We start from the raw sequence: 19,566 nt of genomic DNA, 5'->3' as shown, positions 1-19,566 counted from the left end.
CAAAAGCAAGACAGATCTATGAGAGGGAACAGCGGAGATATAGTCTTCGTGAAAAGAAAACTAACCTGAAAGAAAGCAGGATGGCTTAGCTTGTTTGTGAGAGTAGTATTGCATTAAATTATGGTTTTGTCAGGCAGAAGTGATGTGTTTTGACTTATGATTATTCTGGAGTTGTTTTTTAATAGTTTTTTTTTAACCTTTCCCAGTGGTACATCAGTAAAGCTTGAAGGAGATGCAAACATTTCTGGAAGTGCCACTGCTACGTGGTAGCTCTGTGACAATGTATCTGGTAGCAGATGTGCCTAGAGTATTTTATTTATAGAGAATGCAAATAAATCAGGCATGGGTCAAAAATAAATCAGGCAAGCTATACCAAACAGGTGCACATCCCCCCAAAAAAGCAAAACCACTGATTATTTAGTATTAATCTTTTCTAAACCAAGAAGTTAGTAATTTTCAAAATCTTTATTTATTCTGCTCTAAAAATCATTTATTGGCATTCATAAGATGTTCCCAAGACCTCACAATTAAACTTAACTGTTAGTTTTTAAAGTCATTTCCAGATGCTAAATGTGTTGTGTGCATTTTAGAGTTTGGTATTAAGGCACCATAAAATCCTTAAAGTGCGTAAAACATTTAAAGTGTTCAGAGAAGCTACTGTAACCCATCAGTTTGCCTCAAATGTGATGATTGTTCATATATCCAAAATTAATAAGAAAAGAGGACACTCCAGGTATTTGTTCTTAGTCTCAATGGACTTTTTTCATATGTACAATTGGTTACTTAACAGTAATTCAACATTTATTCTATATAAGTATTCAGCAATCTGACTTGATAACTATTTTTTCTTTTCCTACATATTCCAGTGTGACACTGAAGGAAAAAAAAAAGAAAGCCAAACCATTGCTTTTTGTAAAGAATCATTATCTTTCTGTTAATCGTCTGATGAGGGAAATGTATTCATCTCACAGGAGTGATTTCTCACGCTCTTTTTCTGGTGAATGAGTCTTCCCTAAGTCAGCAATCTTCCCTTGACCTGTAACAAAGCTTTCGAACCTCTTTCTCTGCACAGAATGGTTCAAATACCTTCTGTTCACACTTATGAAGTCCTAACGTTGTGTTTCTGGATGCTTGTATTTGAAAATTAGCAAATACTACAAGAATCCAATGAATAGTGGAAGTACACATCCCTGGTATTTACTCTTTAACTTCATGGACTTTTTATTTATGTACAGAGAGTTATTTAGGTATTAATTCATTTAGATATTAATACTTAGTGAATTTAACAAGCAGAAGGCAAATGGCGAATTAAACTAATTACTCTGTAGCAAAACCCCACAAACCCATTCCTTCCATCAAGGTTTGATATAAACCAATTGAAAATAGGATAAAACTCATCCCTTTGTCTTAATAGGCATGTTAAATTAGCCATTTCCTGCAAAGAAAAAAACATGCCTAGAAACAAACCCCACAATGCTTAGGAATAGGAAAAGAGTTGATTTCTTGTCCCCTGCTATTTGTAATCTGTGATTAAGTGGTGTGAAATGGGGCTAAGCCTTCCTGTTGGTGCCTTAGAGCACTTCTGCTTTCCCTGTGCACTCAAAATATGTCTGGAATAAAAATAGAGCATGGCAGTACTAATCTTCATTTTCTCCATGGCGTTAGATAATCTTTTATAGCCATGTAAACTCTAAACAAAGCCTGTCACTTGTTTAATCCCACAAAGCTGTAACTCTTCTAGAGGCACGGATAAAAAGAAAGAAAACCTAATTACATGTATTTCCCACATTACATGATAAACGGGATTGGAAGATGTCTTTCTGTCTGCATGCATAAAGTTAACTTCTTTGGTCATTTTTTTTTTTTTGTATGTGCATTTGATTGAATTTTTGAAAGTTGAAATCCTAGTGTTTAGAGTTTGAACTGAAAAAAAGATTTGAGTTGATATTTAGGCAGGCATATAATCAAATATGCTTAAAGTGACCCTTAAACATTTTATTTGGCCACTTTGTTATCGTTATACATTAATTTTGTTGCTCAGGTTACCAATATAGTGACCTAAGAAGTTTCATAGAAAACATTTCTTCTGAGTAAATTTATCAATAGGTTTGGTGAATGCATGATTTTGGGTTTTTTTGGTTTTTTTTCTAGGAACAGGCTTATAAATGTCTAATGACAACAAATGCCTATTGACAGCTCATGTTGCTAAAGTACTGCCTCTTTTCCTTTAATTCTCACATTGTGCATCCTAGGATAAATACACTTTGTTGACTCTGATTTTTATTTGCATCAGAATAAATGAGCAAGCACTTTGCTATCTTACTGTCTAAGTAAACTTCTTTTCCCTATGGAATTACGCATACCTAAGGTTAAGTAAAACGTGCTGTAAAGTTTGGCTGAAGCAAGTTTGTGAAACAGATTATTATTATTTTATTGAGAATGCTAGAGACACGCACTCAAATTATCACAGACGCACAGAAGCACTAAGAAAGGAAGGTCTCTTGTGGAATGGGGAATATCTACTAAAACAAGAGGTCATATTCTATATTATATGTCACTAACCTTAGGACCAGAAAGTGCTGAAGACATCTAATAGCGAGTCATAAAATAAAATAAAAGTATAGTGTCACAAGAAAGTAGGCAAACACTAAATTAACCGGGGGTCAGTAAGCACTTGGGAAGACTGATAGAATGTTTGAAAGTAGATTAATGTCATGCATGGCTCAAGCAGCTGTAGATTGCAAGAGTGGCATCCAAACTGGTTTTGGAGGTGTGTTGGCCATGTGAGAGCATGGAATAGTGGAGCCTGTCCTTCGGGTAGTGTGTAGCTTCTAGAGGTTGATTTCTTTTTTAAGAGATACCCACATTGAACTTATTTATTTTCTTACTATTAATTTAGATGTAGAACAAGTATTTGCTTAGATGACTAATTCTTTACAACAGAAGCTGTGTTCCTCACTTATATTCTAGTTCACATGATGGGGGTGTGGGAACCTTGGAAAGCAGTGGCTTGGATTAAAAAAAAAAAAAAAAGCAAAAGGATTAAAGAGCAGGAGCTGTTTCCATGGTTTAAATAAAATAATTATCTACTGGACTGTCCACTGGGTAATACTAGAATTTAATACAGTGGAGTTTTTTATGGTACAGTACTGAAATGCTGAAGTGTTGTCTTACTGTTTCCTGTACAGAAGACATAAATGTTTTAATACAACACAAAAATCTTAGATCACTGGCAGCAATATTCTCATATAGAAAAATATGTAACAGCTAGTAATTCTATAGAGAAATATGTAACAGCTAGTAACTCTTTTATATAAAGTATTTGTTTTATTATTAATGTTTTTGAACACTTCCCCATCTATTCAGCAACTCTTTTCTAGTATGTGATGATGATTCAAATCACATAAATTTGTCTTTTGTTTACCTGAGCCACTTTGCTGAGTAACTGGGCTTTTACAGTAATTTATTTGTAGAACACTTTAATTGCCAATACTTCTACTCTCATGTCACATATTCTATCCTGTTTTTATTTTTCAATGGAATAAAACCAATTTAAATTATAATTTGAAATTACCATAATCAGCATATGTCAGTAAATGCAGTAATTATTAGTGTTTCTGTAAATGATTTGGTTCTGTGGTTTCTCAGCGTAGAGGGGATGTGTGTAATAGAGCTGTTCTACTGCAAGTACTACCTAATAATAGGAAAGTACTTGCTTTCTAGTAGGTAACTGTACCCATTAATTGAACTCCTTTTACTTGCAAAACATTCTATTTAAACTCTGTTGCGGAAAATATTTCTTAATGTCTACATGACTTTTTTGGGTGAATAATTCAACTGCAAATTGTTTATTAATAATTCACAGACAAGATGCTCCTGTAATTTCTCCAACAGCACTCTTCGCTGGTAGACTCATGCCATTTTACTCTTAAAGAGGCCGACGCTCTGCTGGTGTAATTGGAAGATCCCCATTACCTTCAGTGGAGCCTCAGCAATACATACCGACATCTATTTGCATCATTAAAGGTATTTAAATTCTGGTCTTGTAAAGAATGGATGATATGACATTAAAAGAAAGTCAATGTCATCGTTTTTGGGAAAAATCCTTTGAAAGTCATTGGGGAGGGAATACTCTTCTTTCCTGGCTTTTCCTCTGCCTTATGTCATGTGAGGGGTTGAAGACTTGGTGCAGGGGACTCAAAGGCCCCACATATTATTTGGGCATCCCTGGAGCTCCTGTCCTCCCCGATGGCTCCCTTGATTCCTGTCACTGAAGAGAGCAGCTGGAAAGACTGTCCAGCAAAGTTTGTGCCAAAGTAATGAATGCATACATTCATTATTGCACTATCAACAACCTATAGTCTAAACTATTGGTTTATCTAAACGTTTACTATTTTTAACAACAAATTTGTCCATGATGCTTTCCTACTCATTAGAATAAGAAAGTGATAATCAAAATTGTTGTTTCTAATTATTTATTTCTTCTTTCACTGCTCCATTAATGAGGTTTGATTATCTATGACTTTCTAGAGGTAGATATCACACTTGGAAGCAGATATGAAGTGACTAATTCAAGCTATAAAAAATTGAATATTTGCATTTTAATTTTAATGATTTTGTAATGTGCTGGAAAAAAAGATCCACAGAATAATGTTAAGCAGAGCAAAAAGGTTTTCTGAGCATTCAGTCATGCATGAGCAAAGACCCCAAAAATGTTTTCCTAGAGCTAAGGACCTACCCATGATTATATTTAATTATCTTACTAATAGACTTATTTCTTAATGAGTTTTAAATTCAGTTTTACCTTTGAGCACATATCAATATATATGACTACGGTTTACACGATAAATGCACCATTTAAGGTCATTCGTTAGGCCTGACCTACACTTGTGCTTACAAGAAATGGGAAAATTTGTGGTGACGTGGCTGTAAAAGAATGGTCATCATTAGTAAAATGTGAGGATCTGAAACCTCATCTATTTTAGCACAGTTAGGAAATTCCCGATGCAGAAATTTGTGGTGCAAGCTACTATACTCCACCCTGAAATAAATGTCAGCGCTACTGCTGGGATCATAGTTCAGCCTCATGGTAATGAACCATCGTGGAACAAATATGAAAACAGTGTAAATAAATATCCCAAGCCTTACAGTAGAGTAAGAGAAACTATGACAGATACATAACGTCTGGATTCAGAGGCACTCCTGAAGAACAAAGGAGTTTTTGTTGCTTAAAATGGCATTTAAAAAAGGTAAATTGTCTTCATGGGCATCACGCTTGCCTGATTTAAGAGCTGTTTAGTTCATTGTCTAAAAGGCTCGCTCCGATTTTTGCCCATGTGACTCACCCAGAGTGCAGAATGCTATGAGAAATAAAAATCTTGTAGAGCTGTTAACACTATTTTATTTTAGAGTTGATGCACAATTCTGCCAAGTAGCACAGATGCTTAATACACTCAATTTGTGAAGGAGATTTTAATCTTCACGAGTACACATCATTTTACTTTCAGTCACTGGCTCTTCTATGTGAGAAGGAGAAGCACTCATCAAGGCTGAGGACACTAAACAAACCTAAAGAAGCTTCCTGTCTTTGAGATGGGCTCTAATGGATCTTGAAGTGTGACTATGAAAATACCTGGTATTCAAGTGTCTAACTTACGTGTTTAGTTCAATAAATCACCATTGTATGTAAGGTAAATAGCCTAACAAAACTGCAAAACGCCATAAGAAATGCAGTGGTTCTGAATGGTCAGGATTGAAATGCAGCTTCTGAGAGGAATCAGGATTTATAGTTGAGGAAGCCGGAGCGCAATGATGAGCATTTTCCTCCTAACACCAGCCTCTTTTGGTATTTGCATATATATATATGCACGAGCTCATCCATGTTCATATCTGTATCATGTACCAATTACACATTCTTGTTTCTTGTAATAATTTCTGTTAGGCCAATAGATACTGTTCTACAGAACGAGGATAAACAAATTATAACATCGTGAAGGAGGGAGAAAACTCACAGAGAGAGAAAAAATGAAGGGGAACACGCTCTGTTAGTTCTAGGTTGAGATTTTACTGGCTTTGAGGTTTTGTTTCTTAAGTATTTCCAAATGTTGTTATAATCCAGTATGGATTCTTTTTTTCTTGGCTACCAGTTGCTACTAAAATACTATTTTTCTTTTGGACATTGCTAAAATAACACCACTGGGTCTGTTCACCAGCATCATTCCACTTGCCTTCCCTAATGGCCACTTTCCCATCTGCTAATAGTATGGTTTCTATATTTATGGATTAACTCATGACATTTCACATACTTTTCAGCTTTAGCATTTGGTTCATAGTTACAGGTTTGAGTGTGCATTCTGCATAATGAAGGAAGCTGGCTAGTGGGATCTGTGACCTCTGGAAACTTAAGACCCCTGTCAAGGAATCGCTAATAAAAAGTAACTCCAATCTCTGTAGGTTCATGAGCCCAAGGCGAGAGCAAATGCCATTAAATTATTGAAAGACAAGGAATAAAATACAGGCACACGGCAATATTGTGTGGGTATTCAAATGTTGTTAAAAAATAGCTGTTAAGTTGGTTTTATTGATGAGGCTTATTGTATGAATATTTTGTTTCTAAAAGATGGTCACAACTCATCAGCTCTTTCCATCTCTTCCTGTTTCTTTTTGTTGTTTTACTTATTCTCATTCTCTCTTAATTTTTTGGATAGCATTTTTGGAATTGATAAAAGCACTGGGTTGTAATGATGTGTTTTCCTATTTGGTGAGTGGCTGTATAACAACCCAACTCAGGTAGATGTTATTAATAGTGACATTTGCTCCACCTGTTGCACGTCAAGAGTTGTATTTGTCACAGTGGTCTCTGTTGTTACAGCAGCCTTCTTGGATCTCCCTGATCATATTGGTTTGCATTCGGGAATTTGTTACACATGGGTGTTGTACTCTGGGGTTCAAATTCACAAAGAGAATTGGAATTTCTGGGCAAACTGGACTGTTTACCAGTGAAGGATTTGCAACAGCTGATGAAGCCTTGTCCAAATTCCAGTGAAGTCAATGGGCTGACTATCAGCAACTTCAGCAGAATTTGGACAAAGCCCACAGTCCATTTGTTATAACTAAAATAATGAATCGATCTCAAGATTTTTCCCTTCTCTCAGGCTAAATAATGCTTTATGTTTGGCTGTATATTGACAGTGATTAAAACATTTCTCAGATTCTCTTTGAGGTAAGGACTTAATGTAATTAAAACCATTGTCCTGAGAAAGCTTTGCAAGTAACAGGTGGAACTCCTAGAAACAGAAGTGGTGGATGCTTATCAAATTATATTGGACAAGCTTTTCTAAAGCCAGAGTGTTCAGAGCCAGAATTCTCCTAATTATCATTTCTTGACCTATTTCTGCTCTGGAGCATAGATCTAGATTGATGTGACCTAGCTGCACCATTAAAAACCATAATGGTGTGCCTGCTGAGCCAGAATACTTGTGCATGATGCTAGTGAATAGCAAAGGAGCTGCTGTTAAGATATTTCATACATTGTGTAAGCTCTAGGGATAATGCCTATTTAAATACTCCCAGGTTATGCAGTCCTTTGCATTCCTGTTTCCTGGTGCATGATCAGGGATCTTGCCCACTTTCCAAGTGTAGATGAATATAACCATTATTGCTATCATCACAGATTTTCTGCTTAGCTTACCCAGTCCTTAGTTCTAAAATGCACTTGGACTTAAATGGCTCATGTAACAAATATGAAAAGTGGCTCTTAAGGCTGCAGATGCAATTCATTTGTAATTTTGCTATTTAAGTCACTCTGCTTGTGCTGCGCTACATCGTTTCTTTGAAGGAACAAGTTGTTAAGGCTGCTGTTATACGCATAACTTCAAAAAGCTTTGTGGAAATAACACAGATAAGCTAACACTCCCGATACAAAAAACCCAATGTTTATAATAGTACAAGAACATTCATATTTATATTTCGCATTTTACTTGTACACAGCGGATAGAATTGATTTCATGCTGGACTTGCTGCTTTAGCTGTGCTATCTTCTCTCTTGCAGGGAGAAAAAGCATTTCAATGCAAGCAGATACTGTTGTTCTTTTACAGTGGATTTGTTATATTTGATTCAATTTTAAAAGAAAAGCGAGTGGAATGGGAAGTTCAGTGGTGAGACAGGAAACCTCTTTGTCTGTCTTTGAACCGTAGGCTGAATCGCTGCAGACAATAATAGTGGCTCTGGGGAGCTGTTTATGGGCTCCCAATTGCAGCTCTGCGCATGGAGCGATACGGGGTGAGGGCACAGGGGAGATGTGAGCAGAGGCAGCATCTGCTCCGGGGCACAAGTGTACAGCTGGAGTGGACTTGGGCAGTTTTACCTTGCGGCTTCTGCTGACACGGACTGCCGACACCAGGAGGAAGCCCAGGGAGAGGTCCAAGCCCAGCCTTGTGTGTTCACACCGTGTTGTGTGGCTGCGTATTATCCATCAGTTGGTACCATCTGCTTTTAGCCTCCAGGTTTGAGGCCAAGCAGCGTGGACCATCTTCTGCACCTCATGCCTCATTACTACACTTCCACATCTTTGGAGCATCTCTTCAGCGTGGCAGGAGAGAGGGGATTGAACCTGACTTGGAGGCATCTGGGAGACCATTGGAGAAAGGGATGAACAATGCAGGTCCACTCACTCTGGGTGGTAAGAACGCCCTGAGCTTGACAACAGAGTGCAAGTAAACCAGTTGCCGGCTGAAGTTCTTCATGCATAATGTCATTGGCAACAGAAAAAAAGTGAATGTGTATTTGAGTTGTGAGAGGTACACCATGTTTCAGAGGTGATTAAAAATACATAATAAATACTTACCTGGAGGGGCATGTAAGTGGATGCCCTAGCAGGAGTGCATCAAGGGTCTTTATGCAAAATGATTTTATAATGGCTGAGGAAGAAATTATTTATTAGTTCATCAAACATAAAGGAATAGTTAATGATAGCATACATTATAATCTTTATTGTGGCACATAATTAGCAATTTCTGTTTCTATCTCAGTGCAGTAGCCGAGCATGACTGGCAGACTAACGAGCAAGATTTATAATGATATTACAAAACACACTTTTTCCTATTAAAATTAATGAATCTTAGTAGAAAGAAACAGTGAATACAGTCAACCAAGTTTTCAGAATCTGGTCCTAAAATCTCAAGTTGTGAACCAGCAGCTGTTTGTCTCAGAAAGGCTTATGGGGTTTGCCTCAAGTTGGATGGTGTCTGTGTGAGCCTCAGTCCTGGAGCAGAAAGACTGTTCTGGGCATAGAGGTGCTGCTTATACACTGGGGGTTGTCTGAACCTCTGTGCTACGGTGTGACTGCATGAGAGAAAATAAATTAAATCAGGCTTGCAAGCCCAGGCTTATCAGGAGTGTTTCCAGGGGCTTGTCACACTAGGATATGCGTTATGTTCAGCAGATGATTTCTGCTCTGTTGTTGGCTGTCACTAGTGGTTTTGACTGTGATCTTGCAAGTGCTCAAGTTGTTCTGAAACAAGAGGGATTGTTGCCCTTTCAGTGAATACCGATTGCTCAGGCTGGAAAAAGAGAGGACTTTTCATTAGCTTCTAGCAAAGGATGGGTGTTAGTGCTGCCCTGTAACGGCCCCACGTACCGGGCAGAAGGGAAGCTCTGTGCACGTGGAGTCCCACAGGTACAGGATAAACCTGATGGAGTGAGGCTTTATAGAGCAAAATCTGAAATGCGGAGGGTCAAGTCGCACACATGATCTGTGTAGACAGAGAATACTAGTTTGCAGCTCAGGAGTTGCCGACAGTCCCAAAACAGACCACGCAGGAGAGGTAAAAGAGGCTACATTTCAAATGTATCATCAAACTGTTTACCAGCCGTAAAATACGTCCATAAAACAGCACAGCATACACCTGCTCTTTGTCTCGCATCCTTCACATCTATAGTGGATTTCAATTTATGCGCTATAATAAGACGTTCGAAAAAAGTATTAGTTGACTGACTTTGTGTTGAAATTACTAACGATGTGCAGCAAATAATGTTTTCATATTCATAAAACAATATTGTTTATTTGACATTGGTCAATTGTTACTAAGCCCATAGAAAGGCATTCTTCTATATATTGTATTTAAATATTAAATTTTAAAATTACTTATTCCCTAAAAATCGCATCCTTGCTCTATATCAGACATGCTATATTGAAAATCTGAAGAATAAATGCACAGGATATGCAGCGAGTGTGTGCTTTGCCTCCTGTCTCATAGAAAGCTCTTTACCAAAGTGTTTGCCTGTCTCGGACTGTTGGTATTTACATTTAATGATTACATATAACTAGTTTCTGTTCAACTTCCTGATCAGGCAGGTAGCATTTTTAGTCCATCCTTTATTTTTAAAAATGAAGAGGACCCATAAGCCGTGGACCTGAGGAGACATCAGATGTCCCAAATCCAAAGGTCTGGGCCTTACGTGGAAACCTTTTGTTAAGCACAAAATTGAACCCGAGCTTTGGATTTGGGCTTTCATCATCCTCTCAAAACATAACTATTCCACTGTCGTTGTCTCAAACACTCTTAGTGTTGATCTCGAAAAATTCCCGAATCTTCATATGCTACTAATAATTTAAGGAAGGCTGTTAGTTACTTTATAGATGTTGTTATTTAGTTACTGTTATATATATACTATATACTGTAGAGTTATTGTTCATCTTCTTCAGATTCCGCAGCATGTTGTTTATACTAATTAACTATTTTGTGTGATTCTAATTTTATAAGTACAATACTACGACTGCCCAGGATGTAATTAGTATGATTGAGCAGCATTCATATTTTTCTCTATTACACACTTAAATTATGCCAAGGTGATTATTTTTACTTATTTCAACAGAATCTAAAATATAGAATTCTGAATAGATGCTACATACCTGGATAAATAATGTGGATTTTTTGATCTTTTTAAATGCATTGTAATCCCTTTTGGAAACACAGCAAAACAAATGCTTAAGTGCTTATCTCAACCAGGGCTTGTGTCAGTTGATTAGACTTTGCAAATATTCTGAACTGTTTAAAGTGTCTCCATATATTTAGGAGTGTAAATATAGCATAAATAAATAATGCAGATTATTAGAAAGTATGGCACATCTTAATATGCTTACCATCATTAGGAAAAATTGTACAAGGTAATTAGAAATTCACAAAGAGTATATACAATTAATGTTATCTGCTTACAACTCATTAATGATTACATTTCAGATATGCTACTCGTAATAATGCTTATTGGTGCTTTCATTTTTTTCTGAAAGTAATAATTGAGATAAATATTTTAAAATATAAATAGGGCAATATTTACTTTTGGATTTAAAATTCAGGTCTTATGATACTGTGCAATGTTTTCTGAGTGCTTTTAACCTAAATAAAAGTCTTTAGGTGTATTCACTTCCAGCATCTTCATCTTTTTGGTAAGGTTCATCTTTGGTTTTGGCATTCACTTGCACAAGGATGCCCTCCTGGACCAGGTGTGTAGCTCAGTCAATCCAAGCAGGCCAGAAAGCTGTTCTTGAAGAGATGAGATGGAGACAGCAAAGTCTTCCCCTTCTCCAAAGACACCAATGAAATTTAGTTTTGAAGACATGGGAGCAAGAAAGCCAAAATAAAAGGATGGATCCAGATGGGTGGAGCACCTTGTCCCCCCACACTGACTTCTGTCGTCAGTCTACTTCACAGTCAGGTTGACCACCCCCCTCTTTTGAAGCACTTATGCTTCAGTTCTCCTCAAGTGGTAGATGATGCCTATAGTCCACTGACCAGTCTGTTTCTATTCTTCTGTGCGCTTTTTGAACTCTCAGGCATCCACAATGAATGGAAAAGAGGAAAAAGTGATAATGTTATTTATTACTCGGTCTTCTTCATGAAAAAAGATGATCTAGATCATCTTCTGTGTGTTTTGTCTTTATATATTATTTAACTCTTTTTTTTCCCCATAATGCAAAGGAATATGTTCTGCAACTGCAACAACACTACAGAAGTTGTAATAGTCCGTTCATTTTGTGAGTTAAAAAAAGTACAATATTTGTAGCAAGATTTTCTGATTTTCCTTTTGTATTGGATATTGTTTTTTCTGTTCGTGGAATTAGGTGCTATGTGCTTTATTTAACTTGCTGCATTTTAGAAATAAATTAATTGGGTTTTTACTTCGTTATGTCAGTGCTACAAGAGAAAAAAAAAATAGTAATGTTATTCCTCTCATTCACTGGGGGTGTGTAGGGAACTCAAACTAAAATAGTCTACATAAAAATGAATATATATTTGGAATATATATATCCTGTGAATCCGTACAAGTTTTTAGAAACAAACAGGCTTTATGTCCAACTTGCACCCAGTGGAAAAATTCTTACTGATTTCAGAACCTTTGAAGGAGAACTTAAGTGAATTTAGGAAGATATTAACTTTGTTTCAGAGATGGATGGGATTAAGAGGTCGAAATAGAAAGTAACAAAGCAGACTATAGCTTGAACCTGACAGACCAAACAGTTGTTTTCATAGATTTTAAGCAACAAAGTGCCATTATAAACATTTTTTCTGACCTCCTGTGTATTGCAAGCCAGGAAATTTAATCTGTGATTCCTGCATTAGAGGAAACTGCTCTGCTCTATTTCAGAAAATGGTTGTCTTTTTTGTTTTGTTGGGTAATATTTTACCTTTTCAGGGTGTAGAATATCAGCTATTAGAAAGCCAATTTTGGTTCCATTTGCTGCAGATTTCTTTTAAACAGTTTGATACGTCTTGTATAAATAAAAGCTTCGTAAAACAAAACCTACTGAAAACCGCATAGTCACTGCACAAATCTGTTTCCATCACTGCACAACACTTGAATTTTTTTGTTCTCTCATCAGGTTACAGAGCTCTTTCTATTTGCTCAAGAGCCTGCACCTTCTTGGACCCCTCCTATAACTGGTCTTCCTGTAAATACAAGATGAATATCCTTACTGTAGTGAAATATTTGCAAGAGTGACATTGCCATTATTATGAGAGAATGGCAGAAACTGAAGCTGAGGCTCACTTGCCAAAGGGAGGCTTTTCTGGAAAGCCACCTCCAGCTCGGGAAACCGGAGGGAGGAGGTTGGAGTCCTGGCCAAAAGGTAAGTCAGAGGGTAAAACGAGAAACTGCTGAGGAAAGTGCTTTGTAGGGACTATTACATCTTCACATTTATTATGAATACAGTAGTGTGCCCCCCACATTGAGAAAATCTATATATTTCTGTACATGCAGGCACACTTTTAGTGACTGCATTTAGCTTCCCCCATTTGATAGAAACAAGGGATGTGCTATCTCAGATGGGAGTTTAGCCAATTGGACTATTTTATTCAATCCCACTTTTTAAATGTAAAGAACTCTGAATTTTCTATGAATATTTAAATACAAATTTTGCACAACATATTCAGATTTCTTAATGTAATAGAAGGTACTCAAACACAAAAGACAGAGATTCGCTAAATTGAAATGCATTTTCTTGCAAACCCTTGCTCCCTGCAGAGGCTGCTTAAAGAGTCTGGTTGTTTACATCACTATATACATGTTTTGCATGTGGCATGAGTGCAGGATACAAAACTCCTGCTGCCAGGCCATGGAGACCCATCCGCTGCCACCATCCTGCAGGTGACCCTTATACCCAACTGACAGCCCAGATGTGCCCGGGGATTAGTGGTGGCGTTTTCTGTTGCAGAGAGGAAGCTTATTTTAACAACCGCTCTAGGATCTCACCTTTTAACAGCATCCTTTAGATAATATCTTGATACTGTGATTTTTTTGACCACAGCAATCTTGCTTGAATTACTTAGACAAATAACCTGTAAAATATTTGAGTATACTGCGTATGACATGTTGGCAACTGTTAAAAAGTTTCTCTTCCCATGATAAACGCCACAGCTTCTTCCTTCATTTCATATCTGTAACAAAAACATTTTTCTGGACAATAGAATTCCTCTGTTGTTTGCAAATATAATGAAGTATTGCTTTAGTCTTTAACATCTGTTTCAAATGCTCGGGCTGCTTTAAAACTTTGGAAGACACCGCCAAACACTGCCTCCTGTGGCACTATTAGAAAGACTACTTAGCTGCTGTCCTGAAGCATCATCTTTTATGTAAAATGAGTTGTTCCTGGAAACAGTTTATTCTGAGGCATTTTTGCAATCACTTCTTTATGTAAATTATAATAACAAGTAGTTTGCAAAAGGTATTGAGGTGGAAAAATGAACAAAGTAAAAAGAAAAATCTCAGATAAATAGATTAACAGAAACATATTATTGATTTCATTATTAAACATTAAGTGTTTCAGCTTCTTTACATAAGCTTTTCAGCCAAAGGAATATATCTAACTCCTTAAAAAACAAAATAGACAATTACTATTCTGATTTTCATGAGGAAATAATGAAAATGCTAGAAAAAAAATGAGTTTGTTTCATTTCAAATAGACAAAGAGTAAGAACTTTAAACCTTTGTGCATAACAGAGTTAATTAGCTTGAGAACCTATGGGAAGCTGTGTTTTCATTACCACCGATTGGATAATGTACAGTGCTGCTGGTGTTAAAATTATGCCCAGAGGTCACTCAAACCATAGAGTTTTATGAAAAAATAAAAAAAATATATATGACGCTTGGGGGGACAGGCAGAGGAATCTCACAGTATTCTCTTCGAGTATCTAGTCCTTAAGATTTTGGTTTCCATTTTTTAGTAAATTTTTCCCTGGAAGCATTTTTTGCTTTATGAAACTGGAAAATATCCGAAATTACGTTCTGAAATTTTAGAAGTACATTTCTAAGAGTTTTCAATTTTTTTGAGAGATGAGAACCATCAATAGAGAGACTGGCTCTGTGTAGAGTGACTCTGGTGTTGACATCACAGGGAGCAAACGATGAGCAGTAGATGCTGTGTTGCACATTGTGCTCCTACCACCACCAATCAAAACTAATGGTGTGGTAAAGCCAACAATAAAAAGGAGAAAGTCTGTCCGGCTTCCTAGAATTGGATATATGAATTTGGCAGAACAATTATGCCAAGTTCTTCTCTGTGTGAAATACTTGACAAACACAAACACTGAAAAAACCTCCACCCTAGAGAATGTCAGGAACAGTTGATTTTTGAGAAAGGTTATATTTTCAGCATAAAATCCAGCAAGTGGGAGTTAAAAATCATTACCTGAAGGGTACCTAAGGATATTGAATGGCTTGGGAAATCAAATGTAATCTGTGTACTGCATTCTTCAATCAAAACAGCCTGGAATTTCATATATCTGCTGTTCAAAATTTTGTTGTTATTTTGGAGGAGCTAAACAAGAGGTACCAGAGGGAAAAGGAAGGATGGTAACTCTTACACAGACTCTGTCAATGTAGACATCTACAGATTATGAAGGTGAAGGGTAAGTGTCCAAGTGTCTTTCAATACATTTACTTCTTAAAACACCTGTCTCCACATAAGGCTCATCGGGCAGAGGCACTTTTAGCACTTCAGACTACTCTAACCTTACCTAAGCAACTGGCATTGTCGGTGGAGTGTTTGCTGACTCTCCCGTTGCATCCCTCTCCTTTCAAGTCTCCACTGCTATTTGCAGAGAGCATTTCTGAAGCATGACAAATTATGCCTACACATGTATTTTAGAGGACAGTTTGCTATTCTTTTTGGAGACATAATAAGAGAGAAACAGGACTGCCCCACACTTGTGTGCTTCTTGACTTTGCAGGCTGTAGATCCGTAAGCTTTGTGAGGAATTAGTTATAATTCAGTCCTATGTATTGCAGCAAAGAACATTATGCTGTCAAGCTGTCAAGGTTGAGAAGACTTAGCTGGTTTAGTAACTGGGAGGTGATTATTTTTTTATGCAACTGGTCAGAAAATATGTCTCACATCCTTGAGCTTGAGCTCCTCTCCACAGATTTGATGCTGGGTAGTTAGCGGTGACTTGGTCTCTCCAAGCTAAGGCCATGGAGCTGAGCAGGCCAAGGTCTTTTCTAGCGGCTTTGTGATGGGTGTGAGCTCCTGCAAAGACAGACAACAAACCAAAACTGAAGATGCATTTATGAGAAGGCACATAGAGGTCTGAAGGACCTTACAGAAAGGAAAAGGAAAGTTTAAGCCTGGCTATCACAGTGAAATACTCAAGGAAGGACAAGCTCTGAGTGATTTATTTCTGACTTATGTTTCCAGGTAAGTTAATAGGGATTCATTTCAGTTAGTCTGCATCCACTGAGTATTATCTGTGTGTCTTTGTGGCTCTAATGATGCTTCGGTCATGTTTTGGCAATGCTAGGAGAGCTTAAAGCTTCTTATGTCCCTGAATTATAGAATCAATCTCTTCAAACGCATTTTAAATTGATCTTTGATTGGACCACATGGCTCTTGGATAAGGTACCCTAATATTAGTCAATTTGACTTGTAAAGATGATGATTCAAATTAAAATTGAAAGATGACTTATACTGAGCATCTGCAATCTGCAGAGTGATTTTCTTTTCTTTTTTTTTTTATTAGTGTGCTGTTCTGTTTATGAAGTCCTTGCTGTGAATACTAATGTATGTGCCCAGGGCTGTGTCCAGAATTGCTAACTCCAGCATTTGCATTAATGATCTGTGGCCTGTAATATTGCTTTAATCCAGTCTTCTAATTACTCAGAATCTATGACACAAAATGCTTCTATATCCTCTGCTTATTAAAACTTATTTATATCTAACATAGTTAAAGAGAGTTGAGTACTGGTTTGAAGGGTTTGACTTTACTGCATCATTTGCCTTTTCTGTTTTAATAGTTTGAATTTAGTATGAAGGTCTTGAATAAGCACGTTTGAGACTAAGGTCCAAAATTCTGAAGGGAAGGTTTTATTCAGGCACCTGGTTTGCAAAGGTGAATTTTTGGTGATGTCTTAATGTCACATACCTCTGGTTTTAGTCTCTCTCTCTCACACGCAGTTTTATGACCAAATCTCATTTCTAAATTCAGCAGATTTTAGCCCATAATTAAATTTCATGGTTAAATTTGAACTAGCTATTTCCCCTTAACCCCTGACAAAGAAGGTTTGTAATGGGAAAACTGACAAATCAGGACACTTACACATTTATATCTGAAAGCTCCATTGTGTCAGCTTCTTCAGAGCCATCTTATGTGATTGCCTTGTCAGCTGCATCAATAATAGAGGGCAAAGGTCAAGCTGTAATGAAGAGAGATGAGATAATTTTGTAAGTGTAGAACTGTGATTCTTCCCTGATAACTGGAAGCTGCAATTACGGTAGTCAAGCTGGATGTTGCTCTTCAAATGCCTTGTAGACCTATAGTTTGGAATCGAAAATGATAAATAAAATTAAACCAACATAGCAACACATTGCTCGTGGAGATTTACACAAAAGTAGGTCATATCTTCAGATTTTAGAATATAGTTTAAATCCCTAAAAGATGAATGCAACATTTTGTCTTTGTTTCATTATTACTAAGCCTTCTGATGTGCAGGCAGAAATTAATTTAGGTGGACAGCTGTAGGTGGAAAGGGGAGAAGAAAGAGCACTTCCAGCTTTGTGTGGCTGCTGTGGAAAGTGTTAACTGGGGGCAGGAGGCTCCCTGCTGGGACAGCCGCTTGGAGAGCTGTTCTGCTGCGGATCCACAGGTCATGGAGGATATTATCCAGGAAGAGGGATAACCTGTGTCAAAACTTTATTCCTAGGTTCTTCCTTAGATATCCCAGGGCAAATGGGCAGCAGGGCACACTCGCATACGAAGCATCTAGGAGACAGAATCTGCTGGATTCGGGAGTGACTGGCAGTGGCATGACAGTAAGTAAAGATGATTTCTAGATTAAATTTCCTGTTGAGCATGGCGAATACTGAAAACTGTTAAAATTTAAACAGAATATCACACTTCAGTGGCGTGAAAGGTGGTAATGAGAACAACCTTAGCTTCCCCTGTGCCCATCTTGGACTAAAAACAGCTATCTAGGGCAGCTGGGAAAACAATAAAAGTGAATTAATTGATGAAATTGTTCTCTGTAGTGTGCAGTTTTTCCTTCAACGGTAAGTCTCTGGTAGGAAGGAAAGACTGAAAATAAAGGACTGTCACCTGGTTTAGCAGACTGAGGGAAGCTACAGGTTCCTGCTATTCAGTGGGTGTATGAGAAGGAAATACGCTACTTCCCCACCCTGCACCTGCTGCTTTTCCCATCCAAAGCATGACCTGTCTTTTCCACATCTCTGTAGTGTCTGGCAGACAAAGGCTGGTTGTCTGCACAGGATAGATTCTTGCAAAGGGATTAGAGTCTCAATGTTAAAAAGGTTAAAAAACTGACAAGGATCACTGCTATCCTGCAGGAACTTTCCTACCAGCACCTCTCACACAGGTTTTCAAGCTCCATTTGTCTTCTGCAACATCATGTGATTTCAAAATTGACATCCCTCCAGGGTCGGTCGATGTTACAGCAGCGCATGAGAGATCGTTTTTCCAGGTAATGTCTTTAAGTTTGACATCTGGCAGAGATGCTCATCTGGTGTAATGCAGCACACTACCCACAAGTGCAACAAGGCTATGGCGGTGCTACCAGAGGCCTGAACTTTGTTTCCATAAAAATTATCAAGATCTGAGGCTACAGCTTTTCCAGCAGCAAAGATCAGTTAGGAAAAATGATCCCTTCTAAACCGTCTCTAAAATTAGTAGTCTGGATGTGGGCAAGAGGTTAATCCTTGCAAACTAATAATAACACAGTGGTAAAAGGCAAAAGTAAGCACGTAGACCCCTACTTGTGCTTAGCTTTGCATAGGCCATGCAGGGAACGTCACAAGCTTTTGATACAGTTTCTGTCCTACAGAGCCCCTCCATGGCTTATTGTGTGGTTCAAGCTGTCTGTCATCATTTGAAGGAAGGTCAGGACAGTCACAACAGGAAGGCCAGTGATCCCAGGCAGGGCAGTAAGGAAACTGGAAGAGCTCTGGCTGCCACAAGTGACAATTTCTTGCTGGAGGAAGGTTGGCAGCTTCAGACCTGTGGATAGCCAACCTGAGGCCAGCTGGGAGCTTGTATTAAGCTGGCTGATCTCACCTAGGATCTTGGAGGGTATCAGTATCAGCTGTGGTGTGTATAGCTGAGTGCCAAGAGGATTAGGGAGTAAGCCTCTTCAGCTGCACATGTTTCTTCCAGTGCATAGGAAATGAAAGTGAACTGTTTTTCTTGTTATCTTTCTGCAGTACGATTCTAACAAAATACTTCCCTTACAAACATATCTTTCTTTGGGATTGATGGGGGAGTAATGGGTAAGACTTGCAGGACTTTTCATTCTCTCTGAGGATGCGTCAAAAGTTCAGCCATGCTGAAACGTGATATAGTATTTTAATTTACATTTATTTATTGCCATATGTTGGAATAGTTTCAATAATCTACATTTTCTCTGTAATTGACAAACAAAAATTTCATGGTTCTTGCTATGGAGATGTCATTCCTGCAGTTTAATTACTAACTGTTCAACTCACTCAAGTAGAGCGTCTCATAGCTCTTTCTTCTTTACTGAGCAACTTAAGTTAAACTAACATTAATTTAATAAAACTGATATTA

This window comes from Cuculus canorus, chromosome 9 (assembly GCF_017976375.1).
Source record: "Cuculus canorus isolate bCucCan1 chromosome 9, bCucCan1.pri, whole genome shotgun sequence".
NCBI classification, from domain to species: domain Eukaryota; kingdom Metazoa; phylum Chordata; class Aves; order Cuculiformes; family Cuculidae; genus Cuculus; species Cuculus canorus.
This window is presented reverse-complemented; position numbering follows the sequence as displayed.